This window comes from Melopsittacus undulatus, chromosome Z (genome assembly GCF_012275295.1).
Source record: "Melopsittacus undulatus isolate bMelUnd1 chromosome Z, bMelUnd1.mat.Z, whole genome shotgun sequence".
Lineage (NCBI taxonomy): Eukaryota > Metazoa > Chordata > Aves > Psittaciformes > Psittaculidae > Melopsittacus > Melopsittacus undulatus.
Window position 1 is genome coordinate 12,754,225 of NC_047557.1, and position 19,648 is coordinate 12,773,872.

The following is a 19,648-nucleotide window of genomic DNA, read 5'->3' on the forward strand; positions in this document are numbered from 1 at the left end:
TCATGACTCAGAATGACAAAGTACTTTATTTGAGGCCTTGAATATACTGAAAAGAATAAAAGAATCACTTTGCACACCTCAGAACAGACTGCTATTTATGAACCCTGGCTTGCTATTTACTTTTTGCACAGCAGGATGACATTACTGCATCCTGTTCCTCTTGTGTACCATTATACCATTATATACACAATACCTTTTTGAATCTTCATCACCTCTTTTCTGTATTTTGCAGTTGAGTATCTGTGTTTAAGAGCAGCAACTTGAGCTTGTTTTCACTGAGTAACTTTTTTTTTTATCACAGAATCACCGAATAGTTTGGGTTGGAATGGACTTTAAAGATGTTCTAGTTCTAACCCCTGCCATGGGCAGGGACAGCTTCCACTAAACCAGGTGGCTCCAAGTCCCGTCCAACCTGGCCTTGAACACTGCCAGGGATGGAGCAGCCACAGTTTCTCTGGGCAACCTGTGCCGGTGTCTCACCACCCTCACAGGGAATAATTTTTTCCTGATATCCAAAAGGTTCTTTAGTACCTTTTAGCAGGAATACAGTAACCTAACAACTGCTTTCTCTTCTCCATGAAACTGGAAGTTCCTCTCCTTTCACTGTTGTTTAGTAAATACATATGGTATAATGTTATCCACATCACTAATGAAACGCTTATCAGTTGCCACACCACGCAGTTAGTCTTGTGCAGCCGGTTTCAATTTGTTCTTTTGCTCTGACTGCAACCCACTGATAACCACTGTGCATCCAGGACAGCACTTTCATCTGGACTACATCTAGCTAATCTGTGAACATTTAATGAAACTGTACTGAAATACCACAGTGAGGATGAATGAGACCACTGCTGCTCTTCTGTCCTTGAAACATGTTTACCTTCTTCAGAAAGAAACTGGATTGCTTTGAGAAGATTGTTTCTTTTCGTGGGAACATACACTGCTGTTACATATTTCCATACTCTCTCCAAGAAGTATTCACTTCCAGCAGTTTATAATCAAGAGATCAACACACAGAGGATGTCTCAGTTTTAACTGCCTAAGATGAATGATTAAGAAATATTTGCACAATTGATCATAAAGGCTACTCTACACTCTCCTGCCCCTAAATCGCATTTGTTGAATTTAAATTATCTTTGTCATAAATGTATTCTTTCTTGTGACTAGGCAGATCTAACAGTTAAAAGTCTTCACATAACAGAAGTGCACAGCTACCAAATGTGAACAAACTACAGAAACTGACTTGGCATCCTGTTGTCTGGAAAAAAGGCTTTGTTTCCCTTTCCCCTTGTCCTCTCTCAGATTCTGGAAGCGCCAGGACAGGGCTGGCAGGGGAGGCCATGCCTTGGTCAATCCACAAGAATAGCAAGAGCACAATATCCTGCCCCTGCTCAGCATGGAGCTGCATTTGGTCACAGCTGCCATTTTGTGAATGGTATCAACTCTGTGATCTCAGTGCATCTCATGACATGTGGCAGCTGAACCCCTGCATTCCTGGTCACCTGGAAGCTCTGCAGGGGCCGTCATATATTCTCGATACATATGACATATAGTCATGTAAATATCTCTATAAACTTATAGATAAAGGAGTGTATAAATACATGTAAATGCATACATGCATTTCTTTTTAGATATATATGAATTTATATCTGAAAAAGTTTCTATACAAAACATTGTTTATTAAGAGGTATTGAAATAGGAAAGGTTTAAATAAGAATAGAAAAAAATTAAATAATAAGAAAATACAATTATGGGACCAGCAAGTAACTGGATTGCTGAAAACCCAACCAGATCATCATGCAGTATTACCTGAGCAGCCTTTGGACTCTGTGCTGTGCTACAGGATATGGGCAACTTTGCCTATTAAAATAGAAAACTAGAACAAAACCTCAACTTTACAGGAATGTGTGTAGGGGCACTAAGGAAAGTTCCCAATGGGCTTTCCCCAAAAGACCACAACTATTAGGTAACTGATAGTTGGGTTGCAATTTCTGGAACCAAATTGTGCAGCATGAAAAGGGAAGGGGACTGCAGTTACCAAAAGGCCTCTCTAACACAAATGGCTCTCCTGAACCTGCTGCAGCAGTCTCCTGTTAGGACAGAAGATGAACCCATGAGGGCAACTTCCAGGTCACCGTACACCGTACACAGTAGCCTGTGCCATACAAACTCAGAATGAAGATGTCTCCTAACATAACATCTAGCTGGCTGAAAGTAAATGCCAATGAATAATTCATCAAACTCTCTCTTTTCTGCAAAAAAAATTACAGCAGAGATCCAGTACGATTGTTCAGACCTACAGAGTGTTTTCCATTGAACTCCATGGGGGGGGGGGAAATTATGTTATAGCTGGAAGTAATGGCATCTCAACGAACAAGCTCTTCTTGATCCTTATCTGCACTGTGACCACTTCAAATGAATCCACTTTGTGTTTGGCACATTATTCTGAGCAGCCATAAACAAAGATCACATTTACTAAAATCCATCCTGTTTTTTAGTGGTAGAATGGGCCATCTTCTGGGTTTGTTTCTTTTTTATTGTTCAGTAGGGTTTGTTACTCTTTTTCTTGTTGTGGCAGCCTGGCACTACCCATCCTTTTCCTTTTAAGGGTTTGAGGAAGGCTGTCCCTTTAGGGCTGTGATGTGACTCTCAACAACCCCGAGACCTCCTGCTTTGCCAATGTTTACAACTTGGTCACAACAGCGTCGGAGACACATCTGAACACATCTGTGGACATGGTTGCAGCCATCCTTTTAATGTGTGTGTTAATAATTTCCAAACCCCTTCAGGAAAATTATACAGCTTTTGAAAAGAGGCTGTAGAATATAACCTCTGCTCCACATGGGGTCCTTCATAATTCATGTACAAAAAGGGGTCCTTTAATTTTTTCACTACTTTCACTACTTATTAATTACCACATTATGGCATGCTTTCTTAGAATATCAGAACCTTCCAGGGCAGGAGATGCAACTTCACAACCTCTTCTCCATTGTGAAATAAGATGTGCTTATTTTAATTTGCATTTATTTCAGTGTTGCCTGTATCAATATGAGACTGGCATATAATGCAGCATTCAACAGCATATAATGCAGCTTGTACTGTGTCACAGTTATCTCATTGCTCTTACCATTTGCTGCAAACAGCAGGATAATGGAAACAATAAATCTCCAACCAGCTGGTACTCAACACAACTTTATGTAGAGGAAGATGTAGATAACCTTCTAAGCACGTCAGATGAAAAGGGAAACTGTCACTGGCAACCCAAAGAGAAGCTTCCAAAAAACATTGCTAGCTTCCTAGCTGTACAGAAAGTACACGAGTTTTCATCTTTGTTTTTCTAATTACAGGATTGAAGACCAGACCTATGGCTGGTCAGCAGTTAAAGCTCTGTTGTTGGAACTAGTACGTGTTTATATATTCCAGCAATACGCATATGGATGGATGATAGAATAGCCACAAAGAATAATCCCACATTTCACCCAGCAGCACTATTAATATTATTCCAGCTGTTGGTATTGTATTTTGCAAACCACACCTCCCGCTGGCTGACAGCTCCCAGGGGCTTTCAATAGCTGTTTAGTAAAGTTCAAATTGGTGTTTTGTGGGCAAATTTTTGTTCAGGCATTGTTGTGGAGCCTGACGTAAAAACTACAGGTCACCATCATTCTTTTTTCCCATTATGGCTCCAACTGCTAAAGACTTGAGAGGCTTTTATCCAGCTGTTAAACTTAGAGGGCCAGCAAGTCCACTTTACAAATGGATATTTCTTTCCTGCTTGCTTTTTTACTGCTATGAACTTTTCAAGTTTGTAGATTTGCCTCAACAGTGTTCACTTTTTTAAAGCTCACCAGAATAAACTGTGCCCTTGATAGCTTGGTGACTGCAGTCTGTTAAGCACTACATGGGTATTTGACCCATTCTCACAGTTTAAAATAGTATCTGTGAACATCTGCTCGTAACAATTGTCAAATCTTTCTTTTGTTCTAAACATTCTCACATGGTCTTCCTTTCTGAATGGAGGCATGCTTACTCTAATTTTGCACCACTTCCCACACATGGTTTTCCAAATCCTTGCAAAACCTTCACATCCACATGTCCAGCTCAGACAGCACTGTGTAAGCTGCAGTTGTATCTCTTTATTATAAACTGTAGTAACACATCGATGTAGCAAATAGTAACTGCATGCTGTGAAAGAACCCTGCACCTTGGTTTCTAGCACACTGTTAAAGCAATCTTGTGACAGAGCCCTCTGCTTCATTATTAGTATCAAAGTAGTGAAAATTGCTCTACTTTAACAGCTTGTCTGAAAGCTGGTTTAAAAACATTGATTCCCTGTTTGGTCTCTAAATACCAAGGTAGCAAAAATGGTTTCAAAAGCTCCAGCTATTCCAAAACCAATTCTGACTTTCTGACACACAGTTCAGGCACATTTGGATAATGGTGCCCATCACCATTAAAGAAGCTTAACACTGCTACTGTGTTTAGAACATGCCATAAACACCTGTTACTCCTAAAGTGCCTTCTCACTGCCTGATGTATATCTTGGTTTACAAGCCACAAGGCCACTTGATTTCTGTTCGGATCAACAGGACTCCTGGCTATTTCAGAAAGGGATTCACTTTGCCAAAGCTTCCCACTTCCCCAAAAGCACCATAAATATCTTTTAGCAGATGCTGCAGGCTAGTAAAATGCTGCTACTACATGCACATAGGAAAACAAACATCAGACAATCAATTTAAGTAATGTTCAATGAAACTTTATTGATTATTTGAATTGCGGTGACCTGTCCCTCATTGTCACTGTTTCTTTTCTTTCAAAACTGTTGTTCCTTTTCTAAGTGTTCTTTTCCTTTTTTTTTGTATCCTGTGGTCCTAAGCAGGAACAAAACCAGCTCACAGCATAATTCTGTCTCCTATGTAATCAGCCAGGATTATGTTTTCAAAAAGCTGCTATGAAATCTACATTGACGTAAGGATAAGTCAACTCATGCAGTAAAATCCCTGTTACGGTATTACAAATAGCTGTTAGCACACTGAGGTGCAGGCAAAAGTTGCCTATCACTCCCACAATGAACTTTCATTTCCAAAATCCCAGACAAACTGTCTTCTTTCTTTTGCTCATGTCCCTACAAACATATACTTGTGAAGTTGTCTTTGTTTTGGCTATCCACTTTAGTGTGCATTGCTACCTTTAGTTTCTAACCCAGGATGAAGATGAAGGGCTGCCCCAATGTACAGTGATCTACGTGGTCTGAAGGTAGCTAAAAGGTGCCTCTTGATCTGATTCATAGGTCTGGTGTGTTCTTCGGATGAGCTGGGTCTGGGTGATGGCTTCTTGGTCAACCTCAAGCCTTAGCCCTTTGCCAAAGGCATATTCAAATTTTTCCATGGTTTGCACTTGTTCTGACACACTCCTGCACCTTTCAATTGTACTTAGAATTACAGAATCATAGAATAGTTTGGGTTGGAAAGGACCTTAAGATCATCTAGTTCCAATCCCCCTGACATGGGCAGGGACACCTCACACTAAACCATACCATCCAAGGCTTCATCCAACCTGGCCTTGAACACTGCCAGGGATGGAGCATTCACTACCTCCCTGGGCAACCCATTCCAGTGCCTCACAGCCCTCACAGTAAAGAATTTCTTCCTTATATCTAATCTAAACTTCCCCTGTTTAAGTTTCAACCTGTTACCCCTTGTCCTATCACTACAGTCCCTAGCGAAGAGTCCCTCTCCAGCATCCCTATAGGCCCGCTTCAGATACTGGAAGGCTGCTATGAGGTCTCCACGCAGCCTTCTCTTCTCCAGGCTGAACAGCCTCAACTTTCTCAGCCTATCTTCATACATGAGGTGCTCCAGTCCCCTCATCATCCTCGTGGCCTCCTCTGGACTTGTTTCAACAGTTCCATGTCCTTTTTATGTTGAGGACACCAGAACTGCACACAATACTCCAGGTGAGGTCTCACGAGAGTAGAGTAGAGGGGCAGGATCACCTCCTTTGACCTGCTGGTCACACTCCTTTTGATGCAGCCCAGAATATGGTTGGCAAACTTCCTTTTTATTTAATTTTATCTAATTTTTAATTACTTCCCTTTTATTTATTTTTTTCTATTTACATCAAATTTTGACTTAATTTCATTATCTCTTATTAAGCGTTTTTATAAACACAGTTCATGTAGTCATATTTTTATGAAGCAGTGTAACTATATATAAAGTTTATGCATTTTTCCAGCTCTCACATGTATCTTTATAAATGCATACACATTTATGCATGTATATACAAGGGGCTTTGTCATACTTCTGGTGCACAGAAAAAGGCAGTGTTTCAGCTGTCAGTAATTACAGGGTGTTTTGAGATCACATACAGTATGGCCATGACCATGACAAAAGGATGAATCTTATGGATAAAGGAGGACATCCTGGGCCTGAGGGGGCAGGCCTAAGCGGGTCATATGGCTGGAAAAGAGGGAAGAGTTTCTGGGGACAATGGCCTTTGGACTTTTGAGGGGTAGGTGTTCAGCAGAAGCTGAGGGAATGGGGCCCGCACCATCCTGTGTCAAAGTTCTTTAACTGTTACTAATGATGTTTCCCTTGGTTGTAGCCATTCTTCACCCTCTCCTCATCTTTCTGAATCACAACAGAAATTCATGTTGCTACCACTCAAACAAGGAATGAAGAAAGATATTTGATACTTTTCCTCAATCTATAAATAATAGAAAGCAGTATATAATAATCATCAGAGAGAGAATTTACATGTGAATAGTATTTTAACATATATTAGTAATTATTGCAGGCAGATTGGGTTAATTTGGCATTAGTTAGGCTAAGCAGATACATGATGGTATAAGATACATGAGGTTGGGCTTTTCCTGTAGAGAAGTATATCTTGAATGTGAAATAGCCAAACTAGTTTTTATCTTCCTTATATTCAGACAAAACAGTATGAGCATAATCGATTACATTAAATACACAAAGCTTTTTATCTTTTTACATAAAACAAAGGTGCCATACAAGAAGCCTGCCTTCAGATTCCCAGACTTTTGTCATTAAACCTGGTAGTTTAGTAGTTTAGTTAAACCTGGTAGTTATTGCATTTTAATAGGCAATTTCTCTATTTATGTTATTTAAACTAATCTTTACTCTGAACTTGAAGCACGTATCTTTCATTTTTTGTATTTTTAGATTTTTTTCTTATTTTTGTTCTGTATTTACACAATCATGATCTACTTTCCTATCACTATAGCAGATGACTTTGCCCTATCATAACCGAAGCAAATTGATCTTTATTTTCTTTTTGCATTAGGATCAAGTAAAATTAATCTTTTAAAGGAAAAGCCTACTCCCTTTGGATTTGCTTCCTTGAACTCTGATGACTTCCCAGTTAATGTTTAGGGGTGAAGAGCATCAGCAGCAGCAATCAAATTTTTGGATCAAGCTGTGAGCAGATGTAGATTTGGCTATGAGTCATCTTTGCTTTTCCAAAGGCTGTTTCTTCTTTCCTCCAAGGAAGAAGTGTCACACCATATGTAAGCATTCAAAACATGCTATTTATCAAACAGATTATTCTGTCCCAAGCTATAAAACTTCAATTTTTATATCATGATTGCTTCTGATTGTTCTTGTTCCAGTTAGAGGCCTAAAAGTTTTCAGAAATTACCAGTGCCAAATTTATTGACTTCTTTTAATGAACCAGTACATGCTTCCTCACAGGGGATGTTGTGTATCACATGTTCACTGGCAGAGGAAGTGTGACAGTTTGAAAGTACTATTAATGTGGCATGACTTCACCCTGAGGGGACAATGAATGTGTTTGAAGATTTGTCATGCTAAAAATCTCTGGTTACCTCAGGTTGTCAGGGGGTTGAAAATCAGATGAGAAAGTTCCTCAAGACAAGGAGAACAAATATCAGACATAATGAATCTTCAGAGATCATTAACTGTAAAGCCAGAGAGATCCTAACGATCATATAACCTATGTAGACAGGTGACACGACTCATTTAAGTACAATCCTGAACAGCACAGATCTTTCAGAAAACCGTATTTTTAACATTTATTTTAAATGTTTATTCTTTCACATTTTTAATTTAGCAACCTAGAGTGGGGCAGAAAAAAACCCACAAAAATAAAGTAGAGTGTCCTTGGTTCTTTAAAAGACAAAAAAAAACCACCTCAAAATTACATTATCTAGTGGTCTCTTAGAAATGTTAAAATAATCCCCTACCTCCTTTTTGGTGCATTATGTCAGCTCACCCTAAAAGGAGTCTAACTGGACTCATCTGCTTGGCTGGTCATATGCTACTGCAAGGCTTGGAGGGTATATGAGGTAGAGGAAAAGTCATCATTCAGAGCCACAGGTGTACGTGGCATTACATGCTGCAGGTAAGGAATAATGATTCCCGTGTTATGGGGTAGTCTGGGTTCAAGCTTCCCCACTGAAGGTGTTGCAGAGTGCATCCAGTGGCATGAGGCCACCTCATGGGCACCTCATGCATTCTCCACAGTTACTGTATTTGGACACGTGAGTCCACGTACTCAAAAAGCTTCTAAGTACTATTCTGAAATGTTCACATGTCACAAATACTTCTGGAATACTCTGTCCTTGCAATGCCCATGATATAAACAAAAAAACGGGACTATAGAAATGAATACGCACTTTGAGATTTACATTTGTTTGTATCTTTACAATGATTATTTTTAAAACATTCTTTTCTTATCTGCCAGTTTCATAGTTTTTAGTGAATTACGGAAAAATATGAATAATAAAGCAGTTTGCAAAAATGAATCTGCAGAGGATTTTCAAATGTTAAACTATGCAGATCTCACCTTGAACTCTTCCACTGCAGCAAGCTGTGCTTATGAGTGCTAGAATTTGAGACACGATTGTTTTGTTTCTCAGCTTATCTCTCTTCTCTCCCTTTTCTAATCACAGTTAATGGATATCCTAAGAAATGCTCTTACAATAAGTAGTTTTGAGCTGAATGTTTGAATTTGATGGAAAAAAGTGTATCTATTTTTAAGCAAAGTAAACTTATTATACGCTTCCCCAGATTATTCTCCAGATACATCCTTCAGATGAGTCATTGTAGTTACAACTAAACTCCTTAGTCATACAATCAGAAATTGATACAAATTTCCTCATGGTTCAATGCTTCCTAATTTCTTCTAAGAATTCATATCTGAACTCTTTTGAATCTTCAACTGAAATATCCTATATGGCTTATTTTGAAATAAAGATTGATCAAAATCTTTGTAAAATCACCAGATATCTTGTAACTCAAAAGACAAAACTTTATGACTGAGATAGAAAATGACAAAAGAGTACAGCACATATAGATAACATCACAAGAAGTCAGAATTCTACCAATTATAGGCTTCTGGGAATACGAAGTTACTTCCTATATGCTATGAATTGAATTATTCCTTAAGAAAACTTCTGTTGATCAGTTGCCGTGCCATTTGACTGCACTCCAACAGATTTAGGAGTTCAGTCAATATTTAGGAATTGTAACAGTTTACAATTCCTAAAGTAAGTAGGGTGCTATATCCCAAGTAAGATGAGGCGATTAAAGCATTTTGGCATTTATCAATATTCACATTTGAAAAGCATGAGAAAGATTTCTGATGGTGGATGCAACAGCTGCAAGTCTCATAAAAACCGTGTACTTGCATGATGCAAAGGCAATCACAGAATCATAAAATAGTTAGGGTTGGAAAGGACCTTAAGATCATCTAGTTCCAACCCCCCTGCCATGGGCAGGGACATCTCGCACTAAACCCTGTCACCAAGGCTATGTCCAAAAGCTCTGGAGAATGTGGGCCCACAAGATTCTCAGAATAAAAGTTTGTACTACTTTGGACCATACCAAACTTGGTGGTAAACTTCAGAAAAGGAAAAGCAGAGATTTAATTTACACAAAAGGAAATTTCTGGTTAAAACTTTAACTCATACATACAAGCTAAAGTGAGCTGATACTTTTATACAATATGTATCAATTTAAATATAGTGTTTCAGAAGAAAAAGAAAACCCAAACACTACCCTCAAACACTGAAATGAGTCATCACAGATTTCTATGAAGTAATTTACATTTTTGATATGACAGTTTTATAATTTACTTTTTTTTTTAATTTCTAAAAAAAAAAAGACTTAAAATGAAACGGTTTTCCTTCAGATTAGATAGCATTAGCTGAATACTTTGCCCAGCCTGCAGGTTTGTCTTCTCAGTTTGCCAAAACACAAATAAGAGCACATTATACTTTCAATTTCTTTAGCAACAGTTTTCAGTATTGCTAATGAACTGAAAAAATCATATATATATAAAAGTCCAGTGACACTGTCTGCAAAGACATTCCTACCAGCAGAATTACCTGTGGCTCTGCTGGAAATATCTACAAAAAAGTCTACTCGATATGAAAGCTTTTTAGCAGGTAAGTTTTTTACAAGGATTAAAGGTCATACTAAATAGAACCACCAACAACTGGTATGGACCAGACCTGTGAGACACTTTTCTCTCAGTGAGGTCGTGATCTCTTCAGTAAGCCCAGGCAATAAAAAAAGACAGAAAGGAGGAAGGGCAAGAAAGCAGGAAACTTCTCTCATTATTTAGCTCACACATGCACACAAAGTATCTGTACCCTTGGTTTCATACTGTTCAAATAAATAGCTCCACAGTCCTAATTTGAGGTGAAGGAAGGACTGTGGAACAGTACTGCTACAGCTGACCAATCAGTAACAGATATTAAAATAATGAGACAGTTCTTTAAGGGGTTAAAATCTGCCTCAAATAAAGTAAGTTCAACCTTGCTGCCCATGCAACAGGAATCAGTACAGATTCATGTGACAGACTTCTAAATCAGAGCCAGGCTAAGGGGAAATGGATAGCCATCAGAGATACATGAGAATGGAGACCAAATTAGAGAATGAAGGTATCCCCCCAGAAGCATAGGGAACCAGTTATGAAAAGGTCAATAAGGAAGTCTTTGTGAGTTAATTTATTAGAGGACTAGTCTAATTAATTAGTACAAACACGGACTTACGGTACAGGCTGAGCTGCCCTTTGATTCTACCTTGTGAAATCCAGCAACCTCTCTGAAAGGCTGTACTGAAGGAATAAATGGGAACCAGAAATGGTGCTGAAGCAGAAGCCACAGAAAACTAAGGTTTTCATGGTGGAGTAGGTAGATCTTTGGAAGAAGGGCACTGCCTAGCAAGAGTTTGGAACAAAACCCTAACGGAATCCTGCTTGGAGGAAAAAAGTGTATTGATCCTTACATACCTATACACAGGTATACAGACTTAAAGTTTGTAAATTGAAGATTCTGGAAGTACCAGATTATTAGCTTCAAACAAGACAAAAACAAGACAGTAGGAATAAAGCATTTCTACTATTTTATGAGTCTGTAATTAATCCGTGTTTAATTCTCGTGAAGAATACAAGCCTGGGAGACCAGAATCATAGAATCACAGACGTTTAGACTGATAGTCTGGTGCAGCTGAAGGAAGTGGCTGAACTCCCTTTGCTTCACTACAGTAAGAAATGTGTAGAAGTCAAACTTCCACAATCTCTAAATGAAGGCCAGAGCTTTCAAAAGCCACCTCTGTGCCTGGGTACACTGATTCTGATAGCAGAACACTTGCTATGATGTTAATTCAGCTGGAGCCACAAAAATTCAACACATTTAAAATGATCTTAAGCTGGGCAACAAAAAATAGGATAAAAATACAATAAAAATAGCTTAAATACATATAAAACCCTTCTCAAAAACAAAGATGAAAATTCTGAGACCTGAACTATCCCTCTGAGTTCATACCACTGCAAAACATCTCCCTGTCAAAGCATTACATCTTTCACAAGAAAATTTAGTGTGACAGATTTCTAGTTCAGTTTTAACACCACAAAAAATGTTGGGATGATCTATCAGGGTTGACTCCTTATTGCCTTTATACTAACTGCATTTCTCTGGATATTGTTTTTCTCAAAGATCTGCAAGCTCCTTGCCAAATTAGAGTCTATGGTAATCTTTCCATTAAATTTAACTAGGCTGTACTTCATCACAGAAAACTGATGTGCCATAGACTTTCTATAGATATTCATTGTCATGAAAAGTGCGTAGGGTAAATGGCCGCATGCATTACAGACATTCAAGCATTACTTGCTGCTTAAACATGTTCACAGCCTGGACAATCCATCTGCCTGCCTTGGGGAAGTGCCTAGTTCAGTTCCATACTAGCAAGTCAGATCTCTGAAGAAGAAAAGGATGATAGCTGCAGCATAGCTTTTCTACAGCACAAAGCTTATGCTGGTAATACGGACACAGAATCCATACACTGTCTTGTAGGCTGCTGCGCTCTCTAGAGGGAACTCAGCAAAAGAAACTGTATTCATTCCCAGAGTATTAATGATTCCCCAAGTGACTGCTGGAATAGTGAAAATATTATAGATGATGATGGTACAGTGTTTCAATAGAACATGGAAAACTGGCTAAAAAGACACTCTCAGGATCAAACCACACCATTTGCTTTACTCCCTGTCAGCTCAGTTACCAGCTTTCTGCCCACTTCAGAGATCTCTGTTTCCCTTCAGTCTTCAACTGCCAGTCTATGACAATATCAAAGAATTCTGAAGCTAGTAACACACGCAGAAAAGGGTCTGGTAACTACTGAATGTACATACAAATGTAGGAGAGGACAACACATGAAGAATAAAGTAATAGATAGGGAACTGTAGATAGTGGAAGGTATGACAGCAGTTATGGGAGCTCCAGGAGGTTTATTTCCTGACCCAGCTTATTTTCATTAACGAATGACACAAATAAGGTATACTTAGTAAACATAAACAGTATAAAGCAGTAGTATCATGAGATTATTACTACCATGTGCATTTAAAAGGCTTTACAATAATAAACATGATCCTGAATGTCATTTTAAGAAAACTTATAGGAATGTAATCTCTGTGTCAGGCTTATTTCAGTATTATAACAGAGACCACTGAGAAATAAAAATGCTGTTTTTTTTTTTTCCAGAATGTGAGCCATACAATATTTAGCATACTATATTGAAATTATTTTACTTCTTTCTAAAGTTTTTAATTTCTGCTAATGAAACTACAGTCTACACTGTCCTTATGCAATGACACAGAACACTTCGTAGGTAAACACACAGTAGGAACAGGTTTAACTGCAGTACTTACTTTTGCCTGGTAACGAAAAGTATGTTGACCCATGTCAGTTCATGAATGCTTCCTGAACAAGGACTTGAAAATCCAGCATTTGAAAGAGTTTCACATATGTAAAAAGAAAAAAAAAAAGAAAAAAAGAAATTCAGAAAGAAAAAGGGAGAAAAAAGATCCCAGAGCAGAAAGATAAACAAAGAAAAAGCCTGTAAGGTTTACAGCTCTGACTGCAAAATATTCAGCCTGGCAGCTCTAGGAGTGATACAACTGTATACTTGTGCATGATCTCCCCAGTAGAGGAGGAGTCAGTTTTGCAACACTTTCATGTTCCTTGCTCCAGGCAAAACTGATTCTCTTCAGTGCAAGCAATGTTTGGAGTGTGACAGCTTTAAAGGTGAGAGGTGCACTGTGGAGTGTAGGAATGCATCAGCAGAAAAATAGTATTTTTTTAGCATCAGCTACATACTCTACAGGTTGTTGTGGTTCCTTTTAAATGCTTACTGCATAGGATTTTCTTTTTTTTCCTTTAAGGGAAAAAATAATACTCCTTCAACATAAACTGCATCCACAATACTCTGTGCACCAGTAGCCTATCTTTTATATTCTAGGACACCAGAAAAAAAGAAATTATTTTCATAACAGAATGAAAGGTGTTGGTTTTACATCAAAAAAGCTCACTTTACAGAAAAAAAAGGGGTGGTGTGTTTTTTTTTTAGGTTTTGTTTTAAATTTATTTTTATTTTTTGTTAGCTTTATCCTGTGATTTGAAAAGAGTATCAGATTATGCAATCAGGCTTTCAATTTTTCTGACATACTCAATTATTCACTAGTCATCTGCTTCAACTGAAAACATTTTAACATATTCTTATTAATCCTTTCACTGAATCACATTTTTGTCTTCTCTGTATTCATGCCAGTGAACTGAATAGAAAACAAAATGCATGCATGTGTAGTGAAAATTCTCTTAAGCAAGATGATTGAGCAACAACATTCTTTTTCATAACAAAGCAAGTTTATGTGGTGTGGATGTTAAATTGTTATTAAAGTCTCTCCTGTCAAGGTCAAAATTGCTCACATTTTGTGACAAAAAGGGCGTTTTGCAGACTACTCCAAACAGTCTTGGCAAGACAGGCAAACATTTTCAAGTCAGGAACACATCTTGTGATCTATACACACAGACATTATAAATCTTCAGGTGTTTCTTCAGTGTGCACCACACTAAATGCCAGCTGCTGCTGTGAGAACAGATTCTGTCTGCACCACCACCTGTGTTTTTTCCTTCTGTGCATCATGTGTGCTGTGATATCTGCCTGACTCCATGTTAAGACAGTTTAGGGACCTAAATGGGTGGAAGACAATTCCTTTTTTTTTCACTCCTACTGTAAATTTCTGAACAGGCTCACTCTGAGGTCAAATAAATGCTGGCAATAAGGGAATGGAACGCATAACTGGCAGTAAAGGCGGAGTTGACTGTATCATAAACTATGCCCTGAAACTGATCACATGCTTATGGTGTTAGCCAGCTCTGAGCAAATTCCACCAGTGACTCGCTGTGTTGACAGGGATGAAACTGCTCCTGGTAAATAGAGAACGTGTGCTTAAAAAGATGCTATCACCTCAGAAATGACAACAGGAACAGAAGGTAGAACCTAACAGGTATTTCACCAGCCCAAAAAGATGTAACAGGCTGTGGCTGGTTGTTTTATTTCTGCATCTGCTTGCCTCTGCTGAACACGGGAGATCAACATGGGGGGGGGAGGAAGAGAGAAATAAGATCCTGCTTAGCGAAGAGATTTTCAAAATGAAGGTGAATCAGGAAGTACTGCGCACACCATCACTATCTTAATTTCTGTAAGAGGAGCATGTAATGTTAAGGTCTGCATGGACATTTTTTGCTCTAGCCAAAATAGTCTTTATTTGCCTGGAATCTGTTTAATGGTGAAAGAATAAAAGCTAAATCACTAATGATTTAATGGCGAAAAAGATGTGGCATGAAAGTTAAAAACTATTACTGAGATCTGCAACAAGAGTAACTTCAGACACTTATACCTCTGCTATCCAGTTTATAGCTAGCTGAAATAATGCAACCTTGGTAACTGTGGCAGCAGGCAGTGCAGCATGAGGTAGTTCTTCCATGTTTCCCCAGGATTTTGAGTTAGCTTTTAATGAGCAGTGTGCCTGTGGCTACACTACTAGCAATAGTCAAGCCAGTTAGACAAGTCTGTACAGGCACACTCATCCTCTGGTGGAATACTGCCAAGAAAAGAGAACTGTGATCCTAAGAACAGCGGTTTAAGGAGAGTATTTTAAGCTAGGAGTAAGATCTCACATACACAGAATACAGATAAATCTATGTTAAAGAAAGATTCTTTCAGATTAGGACAGGAGAAAAGAAAGGTCACCACAGTGAGGTAAAGGATCTAAAGCCCATCTATTAAAAAGTGACTTGACAGAACTTGGCGAATTTAGTGTGGCAAAGTAAAGGTTGAGGCAGAATACGGAACAGGCACTTACATGTTCCTGTAAATGTAATGTACATTTATAAATACAAGTACAGCGAGCACTGGAAAAGTCCAGTAGGTGTTTAGGCTGAAGAACACTGCTGGAACAAAAACAGGTAGAAAGAGAACACAAAATCAGGTGGTAAACTAAAAGGATACTAACCATTGGAGTATGAAAAATGGGAGCAGATTTTCAGGAGGGTAAAAAAAAAAAGCATAGCTACTTCCAGAATAGAGGTTAGCCAGTCTCTGAAAGGGATTATCAACTTGACTTAGCCTGTGTCATGTAACTGGGGTATCCACTTTAGAAACAAGGTTTAGGTCAGGATTTTAGGCTGCCTCTGTAGTCTGCAGAGATCTGTGGCTGGTCTAGCAGTATAAATAGTTAACTTCCAGAGACTGATTTATCAGAAAAGTTCATAGGCTTGGAATCCGTTAAAATAATCTATTAAAATTCCAATCAGCAGTCCCTAACATCAACAGACCATTTACAGAAAGGAAGACTTTGTAAATTAAGAGTGCAAGGGCCTAACTTTAGTTTCAGTATAATGACATTTGTATCAGTGTAACTTCACCAACCTCAGTGATGCTATTGTGCATCACAACTTCAACAGACTTCTGGCATTTACGTATGTCACTGCCCTTAAAATCAGCAAAATACCGTCACAACAGGAAGCACACAAGATTGGGAGAAATGCAGGAAAGAAGATCCAAGTTGAAGGAACCGCTCAAAAGTGGCAATAAAGTTTCAGGAAAGAGCTTTACATGTGAAGAAAAATGCTAAAAGGAGCACGTCAAGCAGTGAGACTGAAAGGGCACATGAGAAGAGACTACAGTCTGTCTTTCCCTTTCACACAGCGCTTATCTACCATAAAACTCCAGCCTTCCTCGGAGAGTAAGTTTGTACAGGGGTTGTGGCTGTTTGTCCCTGTCCTGCCCTGCCCTCTGCAAAAGGGAAAAAAAAATCCCAGAGGAAAGCAAACAGAGCAAGCCTCTGGTTTTGAATTTAGAGGGAAGACTATAAGAAATAGAACAGGAATAAGAATTCATAGAACGACAGACAGAATGACATTATCTTCAGCTGCTGCCTACTTTACCATGACCTCCTCTGAAGAAACAGCAGCCAAAAGCCTCTGATGTGAGTCTCTTTAGAGGCAGACAAAATGTCCTTACAGGACATCTGTCACACAAGACAAGACATGAGAGCTGCCATGGCCATTCAACTCACTCTCACATTACCCATGTGTTTCGGAAGTCCCCCTTCTCGTCACACAGCACATTCATCCCAGAAATACAGCAAGGATCCCTAGGACCAGGATGTCCTCAGCCCATTTTGACAGACCTATCCAATAGGCCTATGATGGGGTGGCAGCTGAAACCATGCCTCCTTGTTTACCCACAGGTACACCAAGGCAAGTAAGACCAGGACATCTGCATCCACTCCATGTCATCAAGCCGTTCCTTATTTGTGGACTTTAGTCATGAACAAAAAGCACTGATGCTGGTTTATTTTCAAGATCTGTTCTCACAGCATACCGCATTTCCAGCCACTACATGTGTGAATCTTTTCCACATCCTCTCTGCACCCCTCAACAAAATCACTTCAATAGCCAGGACCTTGTGCCATTGTAACCATTCCCTAGACCTCCATGGCAGTCTTCATTTAGGGTACCGTATTCTTGCACTCCTGTTCTTCGGGATATGTGAGACTGCCATTAGTCACAGAAATCCCTGGTCTTTTTTGCCTTCAGACTTGCTGACAATCTTTGTATTGATGTAAAGTAGATGGTCACACAGTGGGATCTCAGTGTGACATGTGTGTGCATGGAGTGCACTGGCAAGCGGGCATGGCTTCAGGAGCCAGGCAGTCAGAGGGAGATCACGCTGGTGTGACTGATGGTGGCAAGGTGGCCGCTGGCATGAGCAAAGCAAGGGAGGGCTGCTGGGTCCCAAGGCACCTCACACTTTCCCGGGGTAAGGCAGCCATGTGACTGTGGCAGGTAGGACTTCTGCCAGAAGCAGGGTCACGTCTTATCTAGTGTGAAAGTTGTCCTTTAAGTAGTGACAAAGTATTTCCTGTACCATCCTTGCTGGTTGCCCATGAAACTCCTTATGTGTGTTGTGTAATTAAAAAAACTGGACTCTACTAAGTGTGGTACAATGTGAAGACCTAACTAGCTCTAACACTGCTGAAGAAAACTGAAAAACTGAGGAACAAATGAGTTAACCAGGTTTTTTCAACTTATGGCTGTTTCCGTATGTTTTTCTTTTTGTTTTTAAATGATAAGCACATCTTTTGTATTTATATAAGAATATGCCTGGAATCAACGAGAGCTGTTTTTAAGGAATCATCCTTATCTCATCATGTCCAATATGTATGCAAAATAGTTTGACATGGTTTTTAATACAGACTGAATATTAACTTCTTTAATGTTACATTAATTAACTTAATTCAGCCTTTCATCACTTGCCCTGTAAATCCCTGTAAATTCAGATTCTGCTGTACAAGGCTGGCACATTCAGCTGAGTTTATCTGTTGATACAGATAGAGTAACTCTTTAATTCATTGGGACCATTGTAGAATGTGACAGCTTCCTACATCATGAAGCCCTGCTTGACTGCTTGACTACCTCCCAAAGAAATTTAAGAGATGTTCCTATCTCTTTTAATTGTGCAGTGGTAACAAACCCATGGTTTTCATGGATGCCTTCAATGAGTATCTCATTCTGTTACAGCTGGCACATAGTTTAATTGTAGACTCACAGAATCAGCTAGGTTGGAAAAGACCATTAAGATCATCAGCTCCAACCTGTACCCAAGACTGCCAAGTCCATCACTAAACCATGGCACTGAGGGCCTCATTTACATGGTTTTTGAACACTTCCAGGGATGGCGATTCCACCACTTCCCTGGGCAGCCTATTCCAATGCCTGAGCACCCTCTCTATGAAGAAATGTTTCCTAATATCCAATCTAAACTTCTCCACGTTCACAGCTTGAGGCAGTTTCCTCTTGCCCTGTTGCTTGTTACTGGGGAGAAGAGACCGACCACACCTCACTACAGCCTCCTTTCAGGCAGTTGAAGAGAGTGATAAGGTTTTCCCTGAGCCTTCTCTTCTCCAGACAACCTCATCCAGATCCCTCAGCCGTTCCCTATCACACTTGTGCTCCAGACCCTTCACCAGCTCTGTTGCCTTTCTCTGGACCCGCTCCAGCCCCTCAATGTCTCTCTTGTAGTGAGGAGCCCAGAACTGAACACAGGATTCAAGGTGCATCCTCACCAGTGCCCATCACTATCCTGGCCCTGCTGCCACACTATTGCTGATACAGGCCAGGATGCTGTTGGCTTCTGGGCACAAGCTGCTCATGTTCAGCCAGTCATCAATCAGCTTTCCAAATAATAACCCCAATTATGGTTATTATTAAAACAGAATTGGAGCATGGTAGAATGAATAGGGATCACATGCACTATCTGTATTTAATTTCATTATTTATTACATTTATGTGTCAAAACCTCTCTCCCTCCAGTTTAATAATGCAAAGAAATGGAAAAACAATAAACTTTATCTATTGTCAGCAAATGTTTTCATCTCATGGGAACGTTCATGAAATAAAGGTGATATTCATCCTGACTGATTTTTTTTTGCATAAGTTATAAACAAAAGAATTTTTGTATCTCAGCGATTTGGTTGATGTGAGATGCACATGTACAAATAGTGGGTTAGCAATATAAGATCTAACCGATAAGCAGTGATGCCATAAACAAAAGTACTATTTACACAGTAATATGATCTCTCTGTACTGTTAGTAAGTGACAGACCAGTCAAACCTTTCAAAGTGTTACTGTTTTAATCTCTTTCATCTATAACTAAAGTTACACTAACATACAATGAGCCATTTCTTGCTGGATATTTTTACTGTTACAAAAAGCCTACTTACATTTCTAAACTGGAATGCATTTCCACAAAACTCTACATC

At 39.2% G+C, this 19,648-nt stretch overlaps 1 protein-coding gene across 1 annotated transcript in view; it reads right to left on the minus strand.

Annotated features, from left to right (window-relative positions):
• PRLR (prolactin receptor) overlaps positions 1-19,648 on the minus strand; it is a 151,122-nt gene that overhangs the window by 72,518 nt on the left and 58,956 nt on the right. The window contains exon 6 of the mRNA XM_034072969.1: positions 13,189-13,251. The gene's annotated coding sequence lies outside the window, so the exon portion shown is untranslated. The remainder of the gene's footprint in view (positions 1-13,188; positions 13,252-19,648) is intronic.